This window comes from Tamandua tetradactyla, chromosome 5 (assembly GCF_023851605.1).
Source record: "Tamandua tetradactyla isolate mTamTet1 chromosome 5, mTamTet1.pri, whole genome shotgun sequence".
NCBI classification, from domain to species: Eukaryota; Metazoa; Chordata; class Mammalia; order Pilosa; family Myrmecophagidae; genus Tamandua; species Tamandua tetradactyla.
This window is the reverse complement of record NC_135331.1, coordinates 84,888,905-84,913,604: the sequence shown is the minus strand read 5'-3', so window position 1 is coordinate 84,913,604 and position 24,700 is coordinate 84,888,905. Positions and strand designations below refer to the sequence as shown.

The 24,700-nt window shown below is 38.0% G+C and overlaps 1 long non-coding RNA gene across 2 annotated transcripts in view; it reads left to right on the top strand.

The window, feature by feature from the left end:
* The first annotated feature begins 18,697 nt into the window (after positions 1-18,697).
* Positions 18,698-24,700, top strand: part of LOC143682579 (uncharacterized) — a 31,886-nt gene continuing 25,883 nt past the window's right edge. For both annotated transcript variants that reach the window (XR_013175188.1, XR_013175187.1), the window contains exon 1: positions 18,698-18,835. This is a non-coding gene — a long non-coding RNA (uncharacterized LOC143682579). The remainder of the gene's footprint in view (positions 18,836-24,700) is intronic.

The following is a 24,700-nucleotide window of genomic DNA, read 5'->3' as shown; positions in this document are numbered from 1 at the left end:
AGGTGAGGGGTCAGCAAGGGGTGAGTGAGGGACAACAGTATAAAATTAGTACAGTCTTCCAACTCGAAATGTCAGTTGCTTTGCCTGGGATAGTGCAGTATAAATAGTGGGAAATATAAGCTTATATTTTGAAAATTTATAGGATTTCCTACTGGTTTAAATTTAGGTTATGAGATAGAGATGAATCAAGGAGAACACCAAAATTTCCTCTGTACAAAGGAGAAGAGATCTTGCAAATAGAAATTTGGAGTCCTCATCAGTGGAAATGGGGAAGAACCTGGAAGGAGGATATTTGAAGGGTCATTATAGGAATTTTGTTCAGGAAGTTTAATGAGCTGTCCATCAGAAATATAAAATGAGGTGTCAAGTTGGCCATTGGATATATGAATCTGGAGTTTAGGAGAAGTTTCTGTGCTAGAGAAATAGTGTTGGGAGGTGTGCTAGTTTGCTAGCTGCCAGAATGCCATATACCAGAAATAGAAGGGCTTTTAAAGAAGGAAATTTAATAAGTTGCTAGTTTATAGTTCTAAGGCCGAGAAAGTGTCCCAATTAAAGCAGGTCTATAGAAATGTCCAATTAAAGGCATCCAGGGAAAGAGACCTTTTTCAAGAAGGCTGATGACATTCAGTGTTTCTCTCTCAGCTAGAAGGGCACATGGTGAACATGGCAGCTTCTGTTGGCTTTCTTGTGGCTCTACAAAAATTTCCAAAATGTTTCCTCTTTTAAAGGATTAATAGGTGGAGTCAGAACTCCAGGTAAGCTATCTGATCAAAAGTTACCACCCACAATTGGGGGGGTCACATCTCCATGAGAACAATCAAAATGCTCCCAGCCAGCGATACTGAATGAAGACTAAAGGACATGGCTTTTCTGGGGTCCACCAAAGATTCAACCAGCATAGGAGGTGATGCCATGTAAGTGATATTTTACACCTTGGAGTGGATGAGGTCACCAAGGATGTGATTAACACCTGAACCTAACTACAAAGTTTTAATACTGGGAAAACTGCATGTGTGAGAAGGGTATATGTTGTTGTTCTAGTTTGCTAGCTGCTGGAATGCAATATACCTGAAATGGAACAGCTTTTAAAAAGGGGAATTTAATATGTTGCTAAGTTCTAATAGTTCTAAGGCCAAGAAAATGCCCAATCTAAGGCATCCAAGGAAAGATACCTTGGTTCAAGAAGGCTGATGACGTTCAGCATTTCTCTCTCAGCTGGAAGGGCACATGGCAAACATGGTGGTGTTTGCTGACTTTCTCTCCAGGCTTCTTGTTTTATGAAGCTCCCTGGAAGGTGTTCTCCTTCTTCATTCTCCAAAGGTTGCTGGTGGACTCTCTGCTTCTCATGTCTATGTCTTTCTGAAGCTTTCTCCAAAATGCTTCCTCTTTTAAAGGATTCCAGTAAAGTAATCAAGACCCACCTGGAATGGGTGGAGATATGTCTCCACCTAATCAAATTTAATACCCACACTTGATTGAGTCACATCTCCATGGAGATAATCTAATTAAAATTTCCAGCATGCAGTGCTGAATAGGAATTAGAAGAAATGGCTGTCTTTACAAAATGGGATTAGGATTAATGCATGACTTTTCTAGGGTACATAAATCCTCTCAAACCAGCACAGCTGTACTCTCTGCACGATATTTTGGTAAACCTACATACAGCAAAACAAGAAGAAATGAGGCCAGTTGAAAATAAATAGCAAAATGACAGACCTAATTCCAACTATATCAATGATCACATTCAATATAAAAGGACTAAAATTATAAAAGGCAGAGATTGTCAGACTAGATAAAAAGTCCATACAAACTATATGTTATCTATTTGAGACACATTTTAAATTCAAACACAAAAATAGGTTGAAAGTTAAAGGGTGGAAACAGATATGTCACATAAATAGCAAGAACAAAAAAACCTGGAATATTAATATAAAATAGACATTAAGAGAAGAAGTATTGCTAGATACAAAATAAGGATAATTTATAATGCAAAGAATCAATATTATAAGCATACATACTAAATGAATGTATAAGCATCTAATAACAGAGCTTCAAAATAACAGAAGCATAAACTGTCAGAACTGAAAAGAGAAATACACAAATTAAGAATTATATCTTGGGATCAACACTCCTCTCACAATAACTGGTAGAACAAGAAAACAGAAACCAGTAAAAATACAGAAGACTTGAGCCAAATCAACCTGGCCTAAGTGGCATTTATAGACTATCCCAACCCACATGAATAATATAGACAATATTTTTCAAATGCATATAGAGGCTGGGAAAATGTCCAAATGAAGGCAAAATCAAGTCTGGCTGCTGGCTAACCATGGGTCCTTAGCTTGTCTCATGGCAAGGCACAAGGTAGCATCTCCTGATCGCTTCCTTCTCTTCCATGTTCTATTTTAGCTTATTGCTTCCTGTGGCCTCTCTCTCTCTCTCTCTCTCTCTCTCTCTCTCTCTCTCTTCCTCCATCCCTCCCTCCCTCCCTCTCTCTATCTTTTCACTCCATTTATAAAGGACTCCCATAACAGGGTTAAGACCCATCCTGATTGAGGTGCTACATACCTTAACTAAGTGGCCTATTTACAATGTCCTGCTTATAACAGGTTCACAGCCACAGGAATGGATTAACTTAAACAATACGGTTTTCTGGGGCACATACAGCTTCAAACCACCATACCTTATATTCTTAGTTTACTGAGAAATTTTACCATGAATGGTGCTGAATTTTTATAATGCATTTTCTGCATATAGATGATTCAATGGTTATTCGCCTTTATTCTTTACTATCAGGTACAAATAGGAGCGATCAGGAGATACAGAAACTAAGATCCCCACAATTACAAGTCAGGAAGTCCTTACCAAATTTAACTCAGTCTTTCTGGCTACAGAGGCTGTTCTTTCCCTTTACAGCCCCAGATGTGCTCAGAACAGATTTCTCAAGACAATAGTAGAGTCCTCTCTCTCGCCTCCAGGACTTTACGTCTCAGTAAAATCTACCCTGAGGATAATACTTAAAATTGCTACCAGCTCCCTTCATCTTCCCTACCTTGTTCTTTTCCTCTGAATCACTCTTTGCTTTCTGACACTCTGCTAATTTATTTCAGTTACTTTCTTGTTTACTGCCTGAATCTTCTACCAGAATGTACACTCCATAAGGGCAAGGGTTTTTAAAATATATATTTTCATTGACAAATCTTCACACACATACATTCCATATATAGTATACAATCAGTGGCTCACAATATCATCACATAGTTTTGTATTCATAACCATGATCATTTTTAGAACAATTGCACTCCAGAAAAAGATATAAAAAGATAAAAGGAAAAAATCATATATTCCATTCCCTTATCACTCCCTCTCTTGGTATTTCCATCTACCCAAATTATTTTACCTCTTATTCCCCTTATTATTTATTTATTTTTTATCAATTTTTTTTTACTCATCTATCCATACCTGGGATAAAAGGAGCATCAGACACTAGGTTTTCACAATCATACTGTACTGTAAACACTGTAAAAGTTATAGCTTTATGCAATTGCCATCAAGAATCAAGGCCACTAGAAACAGCTCAACAGTTTCAGGGGCTTCTCTCTAGCCATTCCAATACACCATCAACTAAAAAGGGATATCTATATAATGCATAAGAATAACCTCCAGGATAACCTCTTAACTGTGTTTGAAATCTTTCAGCCACTAAAACTTTATTTTGTCTCATTTCTCTCTTCCCCATTTTGGTCAAGAAGGCTTCCTCAATCTCTTGATGCCAGTTCCCAAGGTCAGGGATTTTTAACTAATTTGGCTTGACAGATCCCAAATGCCCACAATAGTATCTGGAACTCAATAGATGCTCAAAAACATTTGTTAAAGACTGAATATATCTTGAGACCAGAATTCTTTAAAGCTGAGCCTGTGTCAGAAAGGTAGGTAGTTTCTGATATGAGATTCAGGGCTCCTCTTTGTTTGTGCACCTGGAAGGGGACAACTCATTAGCTTTTCCCTGGCAGGGGACACACAATCCAGTAAGCCCTGCATTGGCCCCACCACACTCTGATGCAGCCACAGGCTAGGACGAGAGATGGACATCAGCTACCTCTGAAGCCTCTCAGCCTCTGGAGGGGATGTCCCTAGAAAATTTGTGGGGTTTTAGGCAATGGAGTCCTCTTAGTTGCAGCCTTAGAACCAGAAAACTTTACTCTTGCTCAACCCACCGCATGTCAGGCCCTGAGGCCTCCCTGACCTGCAACTCTGGTTCAGTTGGCAAGACCAGAAATTAGATATGAGTCCAGGATCTCCCACCTTCAAGTTCTCCAATCAAGGGATTGGGGAAGTCAAGGAGCAGGGTCTGAGGGGATACAGGATACAGGTCGGGATCTGCGTAGAACCCTGAAGAAGAAAAGAGGCAGGGCCCACACAGAGTCCTGGGCTCTCAGGTTTGGGGAAGGGAGAGGAGGCAGGAGCTTCAGATTCTGATTCTCTACTCTATGATCAATGATCTTTAGCTGAATTATTTTGCTTTAGAATCTCTACTTCTGAAAAGGTGGGCTAGATTATGTGTCTGCTCTTCTGAGAAGTGTCTTTTCATGTCTTTGCCCTATTTTTTATTGGGTTCTTTGTCTTTTTATTGTTGAGTTAAAGAATTTCTTTATATATTCTGGATACTAAACACTTATCTACTATGCAGTTTCTAAATATTGCCTCTCATTGCTTAGGCTGACTTTTTACTTTCTTGACAAAGGTCTTTGATTCAGAATAGTGTTTAATTTTGAGAAGATCCCATTTATCTATTTCTTTCTTTAGTATTCATGCTTTTAGTGTAAAAAAAGCTTTCAGTCTTTCCCCATTGAGGATGATGTTAGCTGTGGATTTTTCAAGTATTCCCTTTATCATGTTATGGAAGTTCCCTTCTATTCCTATCATTTAAAGCATTTTCATCAAGAAAGGATATTGAATTTTGTCCAAACCCTTTTCTGCATCATTTGAGATGATCTTGTAAATTTTCTGCTTTGATTCACTGACATGGGTATTACATTAATTGATTTTCTTATTTTGAACCATCCTTGCATATCTGGGATGAATCCTACTTGGTCATGGTGTATAATTCTTTTAATGTGCTGCTGTATTATATTGAGAATTTTTGCATCTATACTCATTAGAGAGATTGGTGTATAATTTTCTCTTCCTCTGTCTTTGGTTTTGTATGAGGCTGATGTTGGCTTTATAGAATAAGTAAAATATCTTTCCCTCCTTTTCGATCTTTTTGAACAGTTTGACCAGGATTGGTACTAATACTTTTTTTTTTTTTTTGGCTTTTACAATGGAAATTTATTACTTTACAAGTTTATGATTCAAAGACCATGAAAATTATGAAGGGGTAATTTTTTTGATGCCCAGTTAAGGCATCAATAAGACGATACCTTCTCTGAAGTAAGGCTGATGGCATCTGGGGTTCGTATGTCATGTAGGAAGACACGTGCTAATCCTTCTCCCACAGGTTTTGTTGCTTTCAGGTTCTGAATTTTTTCAGTTTCTGTGGGTCCTTAGTTGCATTTCTGAGCATTCCTCTCTCTCTCCAAACTCTCTTAGCCTTTCTGTCTTTTATCATCTCATAAAGGACTCCAGTGAAGAATTAAGATCCACCTTGAATAGGATGGGCCACATCTCAATTGAAAGAACCTAATCAAAACGTCCCACCTACAGTAGGTCTGCACCAGAGGGATGGATTAAAAGGACAAGGTCTTTTCTGGGGTATATAACCACATCAAACCAGCACAGATGACTTGTCTTTCTCATCTAGCTAGCTCGTTTGGAATTTGGACTCATACAGCTGGGCTCCAGAATCCATGTTTTTCTATCACTGCCTTATACTAGATCTTTTTAAGACATTTAACAAATACTTTGTTGATATTATTTTGTGAACAAAATAGAAAATTGTGCACTGAATGATAATATAATTTTGTGGATTTGTAACTTATGCCTATACCCAAAGTATACTTAGCCAATGTTAACCTAAGGTAAGGCTCTAGGATCCTGCGATGATTTGGTAAGAACATCAATGACCTAGTCATTCAATCTGTAGATGACATGATGTTGATGTATAGATACATAGGAAGACAAAATTAATATAAATCCCAATACCTAGGACATACCCAACACCAAAAAAAAAACCCAAAAAACCCAGAATCTATGGGGATGCAACACAGGTGTCAATATTTTTAAAGTCCCCAAGGTAATTTTTTTTTATTAATTAAAAAAAATTAACTAACACAACATTTAGAAATCATTCCATTCTACATATACAATCAGTAATTCTTAATATCATCACATAGATGTATGATCATCATTTCTTAGTACATTTGCATCGATTTAGAAAAAGAAATAGCAAGACAACAGAAAAAGAAATAAAATGATAATAGAAAAAAATAAAAATAAAAAATAAAAAAATATATAAAAAACAAAAAATCTATAGCTCAGATGCAGCTTCATTCAGTGTTTTAACATAATTACATTACAATTAGGTAGTATTCTGCTGTCCATTTTTGAGTTTTTGTATCCAGTCCTGTTGCACGGGCTGTATCCCTTCAGCTCCAATTACCCATTATCTTACCCTGTTTCTAACTCCTGCTGGTCTCTGTTACCAATGACATATTCCAAGTTTATTCTCTAATGTCGGTTCACATCAGTGGGACCATACAGTATTTGTTCTTTAGTTTTTGGCTAGACTCACTCAGCATAATGTTCTCTAGGTCCATCCATGTTATTACATGCTTCATAAGTTTATTCTGTCTTAAAGCTGCATAATATTCCGTCGTATGTATATACCACAGTTTGTTTAGCCACTCGTCTGTTGATGGACATTTTGGCTGTTTCCATCTCTTTGCAATTGTAAATAATGCTGCTATAAACATTGGTGTGCAAATGTCCGTTTGTGTCTTTGCCCTTAAGTCCTTTGAGTAGATACCTAGCAATGGTATTGCTGGGTCGTATGGCAATTCCATATTCAGCTTTTTGAGGAACCGCCAAACTGCCTTCCACAGTGGTTGCACCATTTGACATTCCCACCAACAGTGGATAAGTGTGCCTCTTTCTCCGCATCCTCTCCAGCACTTGTCATTTTTTGTTTTGTTGATAATGGCCATTCTGGTGGGTGTGAGATGATATCTCATTGTGGTTTTGATTTGCATTTCTCTAATGGCCAGGGACATTGAGCATCTCTTCATGTGCCTTTTGGCCATTTGTATTTCCTCTTCTGAGAGGTGTCTGTTCAAGTCTTTTTCCCATTTTGTAATTGGGTTGGCCGTCTTTTTGTTGTTGAGTTGAACAATCTCTTTATAAATTCTGGATACTAGACCTTTATCTGATATGTTGTTTCCAAATATTGTCTCCCATTGTGTAGGCTGTCTTTCTACTTTCTTGATGAAGTTCTTTGATGCACAAAAGTGTTTAATTTTGAGGAGCTCCCATTTATTTCTTTCTTTCTTCAGTGCTCTTGCTTTAGGTTTAAGGTCCATAAAACCACCTCCAATTGTAAGATTCATAAGATATCTCCCTACATTTTCCTCTAACTGTTTTATGGTCTTAGACCTAATGTTTAGATCTTTGATCCATTTTGAGTTAACTTTTGTATACGGTATGAGATGACAGGTCCTCTTTCATTCTTTTGCATATGGATATCCAGTTCTCTAGGCACCATTTATTGAAGAGACTGTTCTGTCCCAGTTAGTTGGCTTGACTGCCTTATAAAAGATCAAATGTCCATAGATGAGAGGGTCTATATCTGAGCACTCTATTCAATTCCATTGGTCGATATATGTATCTTTATGCCAGTACCATGCTGTTTTGACCACTGTGACTTCATAATATGCCTTAAAGTCCGACAGTGTGAGACCTCCAGCTTCGTTTTTTTTTCCTCAAGATACTTTTAGCAATTTGGGGCACCCTGCCCTTCCAGATAAATTTGCTTATTGGTTTTTCTATTTCTGAAAAATAAGTTGTTGGGATTTTGATTGGTATTGCATTGAATCTTTAAATCAATTTAGGTAGAATTGACATCTTAACTATATTTAGTCTTCCAATCCATGAGCACGGTGTGCCCTTCCATCTATTTAGGTCTTCTGTGATTTCTTTTAACAGTTTTTTTTGTAGTTTTCTTTGTATAGGTCCTTTGTTTCTTTAGTTAAATTTATTCCTAAGTATTTTATTCTTTTAGTTGCAATTGTAAATGGGATTCGTTTCTTGATTTCCCCCTCAGCTTGTTCATTGCTAGTGTATAGAAACACTACAGATTTTTGAATGTTGATCTTTTAACCTGCTACTTTGCTGTACTAATTTATTAACTCTAGTAGTTTTGTTCTGTATTTTTCTGGGTTTTTGATGTATAGTATCATATCATCTGTAAACAGTGATAATTTTACTTCTTCCTTTCCAATTTTGATGCCTTGTATTTCTTTTTCTTGTCTAATTGCTCTGGCTAGAACTTCCAACATGATGTTGAATAATAGTGGTGATAATGGACATCCTTGTGTTGTTCCTGATCTTAGGGGGAAAGTTTTCAATTTTTCCCCATTAAGGATGATATTAGCTGTGGGTTTTTCATATATTCCCTCTATCATTTTAAGGAAGTTCCCTTGTATTCCTATCCTTTGAAGTGCTTTCAACAGGAAAGGATGTTGAATCTTGTCAAATGCCTTCTCTGCATCAATTGAGATGATCATGTGATTTTTCTGCTTTGATTTGTTGATGTGGTGTATTACATTAATTGATTTTCTTATGTTGAACCATCCTTGCATACCTGGGATGAATCCTACTTGGTCATGATGTATAATTCTTTTAATGTGTTGCTGGACTCCATTTGCTAGAATTTTGTTGAGGATTTTTACATCTATATTCATTAGAGAGATTGGTCTGTAGTTTTCTTTTTTTGCCTTTGCCTGGTTTTGGTATGAGGGTGATGTTGGCTTCATAGAATGAATTAGGTAGCTTTCCCTCCACTTCCATTTTTTTTGAAGAGTTTCAGCAGAGTTGGTACTAATTCTTTCTGGAATGTTTGATAGAATTCACCTGTGAAGCCATCTGGTCCTGGGCTTTTCTTTTTGGGAAGCTTTTTAATGACTGATTCAATTTCTTTACTTGTGATTGGTTTGTTGAGGTCATCTATTTCTTCTTGAGTCAAAGTTTGTTGTTCATGCCTTTTAGGAACTTGTCCATTTCATCTCCATTGTTGTATTTATTAGCATAAAGTTGTTCATAGTATCCTGTTATTACCTCCTTTATTTCTGTGGGGTCAGTGGTTATGTCTCCTCTTCCATTTCTGATCTTATTTATTTGCGTCCTCTCTCTTCTTCTTTTTGTAAATCTTGCTAAGGCCCCATCAATCTTGTTGATTTTCTCATAGAACCAACTTTTGGTCTTATTGATTTTCTCTATTGTTTTCATGTTCTCAATTTCATTTATTTCTGCTCTAATATTTGTTATTTCTTTCTTTTTGCTTGCTTTGGGATTAGTTTGCTGTTCTTTCTCCAGTTCTTCCAAGTGGACAGTTAATTCCCGAATTTTTGCCCGTTCTTCTTTTCTGATATAGGCATTTAGGGCAATAAATTTCCCTCTTAGCACTGCCTTTCCTGCATCCCATAGGTTTTGATATGTTGTGTTTTCATTTTCATTTGCCTCGAGATATTTACTAATTTCTCTTGCAATTTCTTCCTTGACCCACTGGTTATTTAAGAGTGTGTTGTTGCACCTCCATGTATTTGTGAATTTTCTCGCACTCTGCCTATTACTGATTTCCAACTTCATTCCTTTATGTTCCAAGAAAGTGTTGTGTATGATTTCAATCTTTTAAAATTTGTTGAGTCTTGCTTTGTGACCCAGCATATGGTCTATCTTTGAGAATGATCCATGAGCACTTGAGAAAGAGGTGTATCCTGCTGTTGTGGGGTATAATGTCCAAAAATATCTGTTAAGTCTAGCTCATTTATTGTAATACTCAAATTCTCTGTTTCTTTATTGATCCTCTGTCTAGATGTTCTGTCCATTGATGAGAGTGGGGAATTGAAGTCTCCAACTATTATGGTAGATGTGTCTATTTCCCTTTTCAGTAATTGCAGTGTATTCTTCACGCATTTTGGGGCATTCTGATTCATTGCATAAATATTTATGATTGTTATGTCTTCTCATTTAATTGTTCCTTTTATTAGTAGATAGTATCCTTCTTTGTCTCTTTTAACTGTTTTACATTTGAAGTCTAATTTGTTGGATATTAGTATAGCTACTCTTGCTCTTTTCTGGTTATTATTTGCACGAAATATCTTTTCCCAACCTTTCACTTTCAACCTATGTTTATCTTTGGATCTAAGATGTGTTTCCTGTAGACAGCATATAGAAGGATCCTGTTTTTTAATCCATTCTGCTAGTCTATGTCTTTTGATTGGGGAATTCAGTCCATTAACATTTAGTGTTATTACTGTTTGGGTAATACTTTCCTCTACCATTTTGCCTTTTGTATTTTATATGTCATATCTGATTTTCCTTCTTTCTACACTCTTCTCCATACCTCTGTCTTCTCTCTTTTCATATCTGACTCTAGTGCTCCCTTTAGTATTTCTTGCAGAGCTGGTCTCTTGGTCACAAATTCTCTCAGTGACTTTTTGTCTGAAAATGTTTTAATTTCTCCCTCATTTTTGAAGGACAATTTTGCTGGATATAGAAGTCTTGGTTGGCGGTTTTTCTCTTTTAGTAATTTAAATATATCATCCCACTGTCTTCTTGCTTCCATGGTTTCTGCTGAGAAATCTACACATAGTCTTATTGGGTTTCCCTTGTATGTGATGGATTGTTTTTCTCTTGCTGCTTTCAAGATCCTCTCTTTCTCTTTGACCTCTGGCATTCTAACTAGTAAGTGTCTTGGAGAATGCCTATTTGGGTCTATTCTCTTTGGGGTGTGCTGCACTTCTTGGATCTGTAATTTTAGGTCTTTCATAAGAGTTGAGAAATTTTCAGTGATAATTTCTTCCATTAGTTTTTCTCCTCCTTTTCCCTTCTCTTCTCCTTCTGGGACACCCACAACACATATATTTGTTCGCTTCATATTATCATTCAATTCCCTGAGCCCCTGCTCAAATTTTCCCATTCTTTTCCCTATAGTTTCTGTTTCTTTTGGATTTCAGATGTTCCATCCTCCAGTTCACTAATTCTAACCTCTGTCTCTTGAAATCTACCATTGTAGGTTTCCATTGTTTTTTTCATCTCTTCTACTGTATCTTTCATTCCCATAAGTTCTGTGATTTGTTTTTTCAGACTTTCCATTTCTTCTTTTTGTTCATCCCTTGCCTTCTTCATGTCCTACCTCAATTTATTGATTTGGTTTTTGAAGAGGTTTTCCATTTCTGTTCGTATATTCAGAATTAGTTGTCTCAGCTCCTGTATCTCATTTCAGCTATTGGTTTGTTCCTTTGACTGGGCCATATCTTCAATTTTCCTGATGTGATTTGTTATTTTTTGCTGGCGCCTGGGCATTTAATCAGATTTCCCTGAGTGTGGGACCCAGCAGGTTGAAAGACTTTCCTGTGAAGTCTCTGGGCTCTGTTTTTTTTATCCTGCCCAGTATATGGTGCTTGTCTGTCTGTGGGTCCCACCAGTAAAAGATATTGTGGCTCCTTTAACTTTGGAAGACTTTCGCTGCTAGGTGTGTGGTGGAGACAGGAAAGGTTGTAGTCTGGTTTTAATGGCTTCAAATTGTGAAGTCCTGGGATCTGAATTCCTTGAGAGAGGAATTCCACCTGAGTTGCGTTTCACCCCTCCTGCAGGAAAGGTTCAGGTGGTAGAGAGCCCTGAAAGCAGCCTGTTTCTGCGTTCGGAGCAGTTACAACCTGTGTCATCCCAGCGCTGAGCCCAGAGGCAACCAAGTCTCGGTAGAAACAGCCGCAGAAGGCTCTGTTTTGTCCCCTTTCCTTTTTCAGTTAGCCCAATAGGCGACTTCTGCCTTGATCTGTTTCACCTGAGTTGAGGGCTATTTTTAGTAGTCAGAAGTTGTTCATTAATGCCACTATTGGTGTTAGTTTGGACTCAGTCTCTACTACTGTTGGAGACTCTTTCCTTTCCCTCCGGGAAGCCACCTGTGGGGGAGGGGCGCCCACTGCCGTGGCTTGGGGAACCGCTGATCCGAGGCTCCCAGCTGGCCCGGGAAGCCACGTGAGTGGGAGGGGCACCGGTTTCCAGCTGCTGCAGCTTGTGGAACCGCTGATCTGAGGCTCTCAGCCGGCCCAGGAAGCCGCGTGTGTGGGAGGGGCACTGGTCGCCGGCCACCGCGGCTTGGGGAACCCCTGATCCAAGGCTCTTAGCTGGCCCGGGAAGCCGCACGTGGGGGAGGGGCGCCGGCCGCCGCGGGTTGGGGAACCGCTGATCCGAAGCTCCCAGCCGGCTCGGGAAGCCACCCGTGAGGGAGGGGCGCCAGCCGCCAGCTGCCGCGGCTTGGGGAACTTGCCTCTCCGAGTCTCTCAGCCGGACCGGGAAGGAGGGAGGGAGGGGCGCTTGCCACCAGCCGCCGCAGCCCAGGGAAGCACACACTGCTCGGGGACCTCACCACAGCAGAGTCTCGCAGCCAGTCCAGCCAGTCCAGACTGGGGTACGCTGTGTGTCCGATCTCTGTTGTGGCTCTGGGAGCTGTTCTGTACTGTTTCTAGTTATTTAGTAGTTGTTCTGGAGGAGGAACTAAGATGTGCGCACCTTACTAAGCCGCCATCTTCTCCAGAAGTTGGTACTAATACTTTCTTTAGTGCTTGGGAGAATTCACATGTGAAGCCATCTGGTCCTGGACTTTCCCTTTTGGGGAGCTTCTTAATGTCTGAGTCAATCTCTTTAGTTGTGATTGGTTTGTTGAGGTTGTCTATTTCTTCTCTAATTAATGTTAGTTGTTCATGCCTTTCTAGGAAGTTGCCCATTTCATCTATGTTGTCTAGTTTATTAGCACATAATTGTTCATAGTATCTTCTCATCACCTCCTTTATTTCTGTGGGTTCAATGGTTATGTCTCCTCCTCCATTTCTGATTTTATTTCTCTCTCTCTCTCATCAACCAAGGGGTCCATTGATTTTATTGATTTTCTCAGAGCCAACTTCTGGTTTTGTTGAGTTTCTCGATTGTTTTCATGTTCTCAATTTCATTTATTTGTGCTGTTATTTTTTTCCTTTTGTTTGCTTTGGAGTTAGTTTGCTGTTCTTTGTCTAGGTCTTCCATGTGAACAATTAATTCCTTGATTTTTTGCTTTTTTTTTTTTAAATATAGTCATTTAATGCAGTAAATTTCCCTGTCAGCACTGCCTCTGCTGCATCCCATAAATTTTGATATGTTGTGTTTTCATTTTCATTTGCCTTGAGGTATTTACTGATTTTTCTTGTAGTTTGTTCCTTGATCTATTGTTTGTTTAAGAGTGTGTTGTTAGCCTTCATGTATTTGTTAATTTTCTGGCTCTCTGCCTGTTATTAATTTCCAACTTCTTTCCATTATGAACCAAAAGGTGTTTTGTATGATTTCAATCTTTTTAAATTTTGTGAGACTGGCTTTGTGTCCCAGCATATGGTCTGTCCTTGAGAACGATCCCTGAACACTTGAGAAAAATATGTATCCTGCTGTTGTGGAATCTAATGTTTTGTAAACATCTGTTAAGCCTAGTTCACTTATTGTATTATTCAAATTCTCTGTTTTTTTATTGATCCTCTGTCTAGATGTTCTGCCCATTGATGAAAGCAGGAATTTGAACTCTCCAACTATTGGGGTTTTTTTTCTTAACATGGGCAGGCACTGGGAATTGAACCTAGGTCTCCAGCATGGCAGGTGAGAACTCTCTCTCCTGAGCCACCATGGCCTGCCCTGAAGTCTCCAACTATTATGGTACAGTTGTCTCTTTCTCCCCTCAGCATTGTCAGTGTTTGCCTCGTGTACTTTGGAGCACTCTGGCTAGAGTGAATAAATGTTTGTGATTGTTATGTCTTCTTGTTGAATTGTTCCTTTTATTAATACATAGTGGTCTTCTTTGTCTCTCTTAATTGTTTTACATTTGAAGTCTACTTTGTCTGATATTAGTATAGCTACTCCTGCTATTTTCTAATTGTTGTTTCTATGAAATATCTTTTCCCCAACCTTTCACTTTTGATCTATTTTTTGTCCTTTTATATAAAGTGAGTCTCCTGTAGACAGCATATAGATGGGTCCTGCTTTTTAATCCATTCTGCCAGTCTGTGTCATTTGAATGGGGCATTTACTCCATTAACATTTAGCATTATTATTGTAAAGGCAGAATTTTCTTCTACCATTTTGTCTTTTGGATTTTATATGTCATATGTAATTTTCCTCCTTTTTATCTTAACTGATAGTCTGCATTTCTACACTCTTCTCCACACCTCTCTCTCCTGACTTTTCCTCTGCCTGTAGTGATCACTTTAGTATTTCTGGCAGAGCCAGTCTCTTGGTCACTGAAGGTTATTTGTCTGAAAATATTTTAATTCCCCTTATTTTTGAAGGACAATTTTGCTGGGTATAGAATTCTTGGTTGATAGTTTTTCTCTTTTAGAATCATAAATATATCATAGCACTGCCTTCTTGCCTCCATGGTTTCTGCTGAGAAATCCACATGTGGTCTTATTGGGCTTCCCTTTTATGTGATGGATTGCTTTTCTCTTGCTGCTTTCAAAATTCTCTCTTTCTCTTTGACATCTGACAATCTGATTACTGAGTATCTTGTGGTATGTCTACTTCGATCTATTCTGTTTGGGGTACACTGCACTTCTTGGATCTGTAATTTTATACCTTTCATAAGAGATGGGAAATTTTCAGTGATTATTTCCTCCATTAGTCTTTTTCCTTTTCTTTTCTCTTCTCCTTCTGGGACACCCACAACATATATTCATACACTTCATGTTGTCATTCAATTTTCTGATTTGAATTTTTTCAAAATCCAAATTTTTTTGAATCATATCTTAAATTATTTTCTGTATATTTTCTTTTGTGTGTCAGATTTCAGATGTCCAGTGTTCTAGTTCACTAATCCTTTCTTCTGCATCATCAAATCTATTGTGGGTTTCCATTGTTTTTCTTCTCTTCTACTGTGCCTTTCATTCATTTTCTTCTTTTTGTTTTCCCAATGCCTTCTTTATATCCTCCTTCAACTTGTTGATTTTATTTTTGATGAAAATTTGCATGTCTGTCAAACATCCTGAATTTGTTGTTTCAAGTCCTGTATCTCCTTTGAATTGTTGGTTCATTCCTAGGACTGGACCATATCTTTGATTTTCCTAGTATGACTTGTTATTTTTTGCTGGCATCTAGACATATGATTTCTTTAATTAATTTATCCTGGAGGTTGTTTTCACTCTTTTACCTGGGATTTTCTTGCTGGGTGGCTTTGTTGTCTATCTGTTCCTTGACACTCAATTCAACTTATTCTAGACCTCTAGCATAGGTTCTGTTTAACTGAACAGAATTTTTCAATTCTTGTTTTCTGTTTCTTGCTCTGCCTATCTGGGGACTTTTTTTTATTAGAACAATGTCCTAATATAATATAGGCCCCAGTCAGACTTCCCTAGACTGGACTAGCCTCCTTTCAGGAGGAAAGAGTCACCAGCATCCATTTTCCCTGAGGGTGAGACCCAGCAGGTTGTCAGACATTCCTATGAAGTCTCTAGACTCTGTGCTTTTCCTATCCTGCCCAGCAGGTGGCACTTGTCTTCCCGTGGCTTCTCACCACCATAAAGTGATGTGGTGCCTTTAATTTCAACAGACTTTCCCTGTTGGGGGCATGTTGAGACAGAGGTAAGGTTGTAGTTGGCATTAATTGCTTCAGTTTTTTCATCCCTGGTGCCTGCATTCCTTTGAAGGAGGTATTCCACTTGAGCTGGGCCTCACTTTTCTGTTGGGGATGGTACAGCCTTTAGGAAATCAACCCCTTTCACCTGACTACTTTGTCTCTCAGACAAGCTTAATTATGCCCTTGCCTGGGGTAATGCTGGGGCCTGAGAAGGCCTCAAGCTCTATCAAATGAACTGTTAGTGGGTACAAAACAAACTAACAAAAGTGCCTTTTCAGAGTGAGACCCCTAATCCTTGGGTTCATCAATCAAGAGCTTATGACGTTATGTGGCTCTATGTATCTCCAGGCTGTATGTGTCCCCTCATTGGGGTCCAACCCTTTTCCATTATTTTGTGCTGTCTGACTCAAAAAGCCTTTGTTTTGCTTTTGCCATCAGCACTGCCTCCTCTCAGCTGGGGCAAAAGCTCCTAGTACATTTAGTGTTTATCCAGGTTTACCTGTGCTGGGGGCCTATTTTCAGTAGTCAGATTTCATTAATTAATTTTACAGTTGGAGATTGGTTGAGCTAAAGCCTTGGTGCTAATAAATTCTGTTTCCCTTTCTGTCAGAGAAACACCTGAGGTGCTCATGCAGGAGGGGAGGCACCCTCCACAGCTTGAGGGGCTTACAGTTCTATGTAAGGTCTCAGCCAGTCCACCTGGTCCAGATTGGTGTATGCTGTGTGTCTGGTCACTGATGTTGCCCCAGTAGAGGGTCTGTACTGTTCTTGGCTATTTACTCGGAGGATGAACTAAACTCCAGACCTCACTAAGCCACATCTTGCCCCACAACATCCACATATGCTTTTTTTTTAGCATGGGCAGGCACTGGGAACTGAGCCCTGGTCTCCGGCATGTTGGGTAAGAATTCTGCTACTGAGCCACCATGGCCCTCTACATATGCATATACTTTTGAAGATTTATTCATAATTATTAAGAAATGGGAATAACCAAGATGTCCTTCAACTTATGAATGGGAAAGCAAACTTGAGCATCCATACAACTGAATATTACCTGGCAATAAAAAGAAATGAACTATTGATTGTTGAAACAAAACTTATGAATCTCAAGTGCATTTTGTGATATGAAAGAAACTAAACCCAAAACGGTACATAACATACAATTCTACTTCCTTGATGTTCTAGAAAGGCAAAATTATAGGGATGGATATCAGATTACTATTTCCCAGGGTTTGGGTATACCATGCCATGGTGGGAATTTTGTAGGAGATGGAACTATTCTATGTCATGCTTGTGGTGGTGGACAGCACACAACTCCATAGAGCTATACATCTCAAAAGAGTGGATTTTGCTCCATGAAAATTTTTAAAAAAGAAAATTTACTAAATGTGACAATTTAACAACAAATTTGTATTACTAGATAAAAGATAGTAATCCAACTGTTAAAAGAGATACTCTTTAAATACAGGAATACAATAAGATGTAAGGAAAAGATTTGAAAAAGATACCATAGAAAACTTAACAAAAGAAAGCTGTAGGGCTATATTAGTGTCTGAGAAAGAAGACTTTAAGGCTAGAAATTTTATAACATTTCATAATATATTATGACATTTTGTAATGAGAATGCTGTCAACTCACTAGGAAGATGTGACCATTTTAAAATTTGAATATATATGACAATGTAGACTCAAAATGTATAAATGAATAGGCAAATAAAAAATCATCATTGGAGATATTGACAAACTTCTGTAATAAACAGAATAAAATTCAGTAAGCATATAGAAGATATAAACTGTTGTATAAAGATATAAACCAGGATAAATACTAGTGTGCCAAATCTCCAAGTTGTCAGAATAAAATGTAATTCTGTGCCTAAGGCTTACAGAAAGCTTAATGTGATTACCATGAAAAAAGGGGGACATGTTGTGGAGGATCAGGATGCACAGAGTTCAAGCTGACAATAGGTAGAAGCCACTTGCTTTTTTTTCTTGCTGCTCATCATAAATTGTGAGAAGAGCTAAGTAAGCTAAAGAAAGGTTTGTTAGGCTAACAGAATTTAACCTAATTTTCTCCTTAAAAACAAGAATTTGTTGGGTTTGAAGACTTCAGCCTCTTCAGATGGCAAATAATGCTAGGAAATGGAGCCCTAGGTGGGAGGAAATTCATTTTCTCCATCATTACATGTGGGAGAAATGTAAACAATTTGTGACCCAAGGCAGATACGTTTTCAAATATGATGGTTTTCAACAATTTTGTTGATAATTAAGAATTGGGAACTAATTCCCTTCTTCCTGACTAAGCACTTAGTGCCTTACTTCTTATGAATAGAATAAAATAGAAATGGTATTGTGTAACTTTAAAGACTAGCTCATAAAGAGCACTATGATTTTCTCTCTTTGGGGTCATTCATTCTGGGGCAAGTCACCTGCTATGTAATGTGGGCTAAGGAGATGCTCACATGAAAAGAAACTGAGGCCTCTGTCAACAGCCAATGGGTTCTTAAGCAGATCATTCCATACCAATCAAGTCTTTCAGTTCTGGCCAACATCTTTTGCTTTACTTTTATTTTTTTTATACATGCTTCAAAGGAAACAAAAATTTCAAGATACAGAGTACAATGTATCAAATGGAATAAATTCAGAATATTTTATGTGTGCACAAAGAACAGTATTAAGTACATGTAAAGAGATGTTATATGTTTTGAGGTTTCCAAAAGCAGTGTTTTTGGTTTTAAAATTCTGATACCATTATCTATTGCAATAGTCAAGTAATATATATTTCAAAAGTTGTATTTTAAAAAAATAATAATTAACAAGTAACTAGGACAACCTGATAGGTGAGCTGCCTTTATCATGATCTTCAAAATAGTGCTGTTCAATTCTTCTACAGAAAGCAAGGAGGTTGCCATAGTTTTCACCTTCTCAGAAAGATCATCATTGGTCAGCAACATCTTGATTGCTACCTTATGAAAGATTCTAAGGCAGAACAACAAATTAAGATGCTCCTGGATTCCTGAATCACAGAAAATGGGTGAGACAATAAATGTTTTAATCTGTTAAGTTTTGAAGTGATTTGTTACATCCAACAGATCATGAATGTACAGTGGAACAACAGTCCAATCAATATCTGAATTCTCACTAGAAACAATGGAGGCCAGAAGACATAAGCATAATATATTTGAAGTTCCAAAAGAAAAGAGCTGCCAAACAAGAATTCTTTAGCCATTGAAACAGTTCTTCAAAATGAAGATAATATCATTTTTAGAATTCCATTAAAATTTTTGTTAGTTTCTTTTTCTGCATTATTTTCATAGCAGTTGTCCTAGGGATTACAATATGTATCATTTAGTTAAGTTTTCTCTGTTGACTTCCAGTTAATTTATTAGTTCATGTGAATATAAAAATCTTGCAAACATTTAGACTTCTCACGAGACCTATTTCTTAAAATGCTATAGGGGTTATATGTAATATATATGCACAGGTTATAGTTCCCAGAAGATTATGTTATAGTTTTAGTTTTAAATAGTTAAATATTCATAAATTAAGAGGGAAAAAGCAGACAAACAGAGAGGTAGCCTTTTGCATTTACCTAATACTCTATTTCTAATGCTTTGCATTTTTCTGAGAATCTGTGTTTCTACCTGGCATCATTTGCTTTCATCATGAAGAACTTAGTGTGGTGACCTGATACCCAGGCTCCCTCCTAAAAGCCCATAACTAACCTACTTTAGCCAGGGACAAAGGTCAAGAAAGTAAATCTCTCAAGAAGAAGGATGTAATTCCAGCTGTAAAAAAGTGGCATTGATTGACTCTTAGTCTTAAATACTAACCTTAGTAAAATATCAGGTCTTAGGCCCCCTTAGTGATTATATACTAGCAACCTGATGTCTTAGTCCTATATGGAATGTCTTTGTTCTGAAATTATATATTGCATTGTGCATTTCTGTTCCCTTTGTGGGCTGATAACATCCAGGCAGCCACCACTGGAGAACTTCTTTTGCTCATAAGTCCCAATAAACCCATATCCACTTCTTGCCTGGTGCACTTTTTGGTATAGCAGCCACACATTCCCAAGCTCTGAATGAGCTCAGTGTAGGCCTGAACAATTGGTGAGCCATCCAGGAGACCAAGACACCACCAGAAGCAGTAGGCATGGGCCTGGGGAAAGGAGAATCCAAGGGGAAAATTCCAAATTGGCTCACATCATTCATGTGGAGAGGTGAGGCTGCCCTCCTGGATGGATGGGGACTGCTGTGAGAATATGGGACAACTTAACAACTCTGGTAGGGTTACTGTTTTGCAACAGATAGCAAGACAACTACATCTCAGCAAAAGGAAAAGAGAATGCTAAGTAATGACCATAGCTTGGCCCTTTTTAGGAACCTTATGTATGGCCACAGAGGTAGAACAAGTAGCAAAACAACAGCCAACCATCTAGAGGAAATACTAAAATTAGAGAGAGAGACATGGCTTACACAAGAAGACATGAAAGATGCCTTAACTGTGTGCTTGGGACATGGGATTATCCTGTGGTAGAAAATTACCCCAAGTTTGAGTTCAGAAAATACTAATCTGAGGGTGGGACCCAAATTCTTGGGATTCCATAAATTCTTCATCTGTTGATGAAAAAGAGGAAAGAAAATTTGGGAAATAGAGGAAAAGGACCCCCCGCCCCAAAAAAAAAGTATGCCCAGTGCTACAGCAAAAAATAAAAACTGCACAGGACTGACCTGCTGGGATGGACCCTCAGAATTTACAACTTCCTGTGCAGAAATTCCATGTTATTATGAGAGATTATACCATGATGGGATTAAGGGACCTTAGACAGCATTATAGGCAAAAATCCAAAGAATCATTACCTGATTGGTTTTTATGATTATGGGACAGAGGAGCTGAGGGCATAATATTAACTGGGATGGAAATGAGTAAATTAGCATCAATCACAACACCCATCCCTACATCAGCACCTGTATGCTGCTGAAAATCAGGTAAGAATGGTATCTTTATTAGCCTGGCTAATAGCTGTATGCAAGACTGCCTGGCTCAATGAGGAAGATATTCCAAACTCTACTCCCCACTGACAATCTGTGGAGGAACTGAAAGATGTTTTGCAGGGTCTTGGGATGAAAGATGCGATATATTCCATGAATTTTTCAGACCTCAATAATGAAACTTTTATTACAGGAATGAAAGACACCATCCTGGACACCACTCCTAATTGTTTTTATGGACCCCTTGTGTCCATATTGAGTACTCTAGAGGGACATTCCATCTTGAGAGCTGCACAAGTTATATCAGAGCTCAGAGAATCTGTGTGGCTCTGAAAAAGAGGAATAAGAGTCACTAGAAAAGCCCCCTGAGAGCATGATGGCTCTAATTGAGTCTTGCATAAACAAATATGGAATGACCTAACTGCTTCAGGGACAGAACTAGCAACCATAACAACCAAATGCTGCTTTTAGTTAAATTGTGGTGCAAATTACACAAAAACAAAAGATTGATTAAAACCAGTCCCCAAACAACTGAAAGAGAAGACAAACCAACTTAAAAAAAAATCTTTCAGAACATGAGAACTCTCTGCATCCCCAGAGGAGAATTGACAAGCTCCTTTTTCCTTCCCATAAGGGAGGAGTCAACACTCCTGGGTTCAAGCAATAATTGGGGACAGAGGCCACAATAGCATGAACTATCTATTGGTCCTTACTAAGAAACAGTGTTAGCACTAGTGGATATGGGACTGATTGTACTCCAATTTATGGAAATGCAACCCGATTTAGTGAACCTATGCTAGCCATAGACAGTCATGGGGGAAAGACAATTAGAACCAAAGGTGTAATTTTATCTTGCAAATTGTGAGATTGACTCTCTCTCACAAGAAAACATTGTGAATATTTCTTCTATATGTGAATATATATTAGGAATTGATCTTCTCATTAATTCCACATTACAAATTAAATAGGCAAATTCTGCCTGTGGTGTAGAGTAGTGAAAGCAGTCTTAAAGGGACAGGCAAAATAGTCCCCTTGAAAAAGTATCACAATTTTGGAGGATTGTAGCCACTAAACAGTATAAGCCTGCAGGGGGTGCATCAAGAGATTTTTGCCACTATTAAGGAACTAGAAAGAGTGGGAATATTAGTACCAACCCAAAGCCCCTTTAATAGCCCTGTGTGGCCAGTATGGAAACCTGACAGAATGCAGCACCTGACAGTGGGTTACTGTAAATTAAATAATACCATTTATGCATGCAGTGGTTCCAAACATTGCTTTTTTTTTTACAATATCATCACATAGTTGTATATTCATCATCATGATTTCTTAGAACATTTCTATTAATGCAGAAAAAGAAAACAGAAAAAAAATTCATAAGCAAGATACCCCTTATCCCTCCCTTTCATTGATCACTAGCACTTCAATCTACTAATTTATTTTAACATTTGTTCCCCTTATTACTTATTTTTAATCCATATGCTTTACTTATCTGTCAAAAAGGTAGATAAAAGGACCATCAGATACAAGGTTTTCACAATCACACAGTCACATTGTAAAAGCTATATCATTATACAATCATCTTCAAGAAACATGGCTACTGAAACACAGCTCTACATTTTCAGGCATTTCCCACCAGCCTCTCCATTACACCTTAACTAAAAAGGTGATATCTATTTAATGTGTAAGAATTAAACTCCAGGATAACCTCTCGACTCTGTTTGGAATCTCTCAGCCATTGACACTTTATTTTGTCTCATCTCACTCTTCCCCCTTTTGGTCAAGAAGATTTTCTCAGTCCCTTGGTGCTGAGTCCCAGCTCATTCTATGATTTCTGTCCCATGTTGCCAGGAAGGTTCACACCCCTAGGAGTCATGTCCCATGTAGAGAGGGAGAGGGCAGTGAGTTTGCTTCTCATGTTGTCTGGGAGAGAGAGGACACATGTGAGTAATAAAAGAGGTTCTCTTGGGGTGACTTTTAGGCCTAATTTTAAGTAAGCATAGCCTATCCTTTGCAGGGTTAAGTTATATGAAAAAACCCCAAGATTGGGGGCCTATTGCTTTGATTGTCCCCGCTGCTTGTGATATCAAGAATTCTCCACTTGGGGAAGTTGAATTTTCCCCCTTTCTCATCATTGCCACAAGGGGATTTTCCAAATATTTTTTTCTCTGTTAAAATCACTCTGGTATTTATTGGGGCATCACTCTGGACAAACTACAAAACCTCATGCCCTACCCAATGTTCCATGTACTTATGGTGTTCAATTAAGTTGTCTACATAAGTTATATTAGGAACTGCACTAGTCAAAATATAAATTTTGTATCAATAAACATTTTTTCTTTAGTCTTACACATCAGTTAAAGTTTTAAAATATTAATTACCGTCTATTTTCAACACCCAGCAGTATTGGCATTCCTTCATTCTTCCTCATGCAAAAACATTTTTAAATTTGTACATTTAGTCACTATCATTATACACTCTAGGCATTCCTAGATTATACCATCTCCATCTTTATTGTCTATCTTTCCTTCTGATTGCCTTTGTGCCCCCAGGCCTCTTCCCTCTATCATTCTCACATTCAGCTTCATTCAGTGTTCTAACATTATTGTATTACAGTTAGGTAGTATTGTGCTATCCATTTTTGAATTTTTACAATCAGGCCCATTGCACAATCTGTATCCTTTCAGTTCCAATTAGCCAAAATCTACCTATTTCTATCTCCTGTTTGTCTCTGTTCTTAACTGTAATTCTCCATGTTCATTCATTAATGTTAGTTCATATCAGTGAGACCATACAGTATATGTCCTTTTGTTTCTGGCTAATCTCACACAGCATAATGTACTTAAGGTCCATCCATGCGCTTACATATTTCATAACTTTACTCTGTCTTACAGCTGCATAATATTCCATTGTATGTATATACCACAGCTTGTTTAGGCACTCATCTGTTGATGGACATCTGGGCTGTTTCCATCTCTTGGCAATTGTAAATAACGCTGCTATAAACATTGGTGTGCAAATGCCCATTTGTGTCCTTGCCCTCATGTCCTCTGAGTAAATATCTAGCAATGGTATCACTGGGTCATATGACAATTCTATACTTAGGTTCCTGAGAATCCACCAAACTGCCTTCCACAGCAGTTGTAACATTTGACATTTCCACCAACAGTGGATAAGTGTGCCTCTTTCTCCACATCCTGTCCTAAGCACTTGTCATTTTCTGTTTTATTGATGATGGCCATTCTGGTGGGTGGGAGGTGATATCTCATTGTGGTTTTCATTTGCATTTCCTCATAGTCAGGGAAGTTGAGCATCTTTTCATGTGCCTTTTGGCCATTTGCATTTCCTTTTCTGAGAAGTATCTGTTCAAGTCTTTTGCCCATTTTGTAATTGGGTTGTCTGTCTTTTTGTTGTTGATTTGAACAATCTCTTTATATATTCTGGATACAGACCTTTATCTGATATATCATTTCCAAATATTGTCTCCCATTGTGTAAGCTGTCTTTTAACTCTTTTGATGAAGTTCTTTGATCCACAAAAGTGTTTAATTTTGAGGAATTCCCATTTCTTTCTTTCTTTCTTCAATGCTTGGCTTTGACTCTAAGGTCTAGGAAACCGCTTCCTATTATGAGACTTATGAGATTTCCCTACATATTCTTCTAACAGTTTTATGGACTTAGACCTAATGTTTAGGTCTTTGATCCATTTTGAGTTAATTTTTGTAAAGGGTATGAGATATGGACCCTATTTCATTCTTTTGCATGTAGATATCCAGTTTTCTAGGCACCATTTATTGAAGAGACTGTTCTGTCCCAGGTGAGTTGGCTTGATTACCTTATCAAAGATCAATTGTTCATAGATGGGAGAGTCTATATCTGGACACTCTATTCGATTCCACTGGCCAGTGT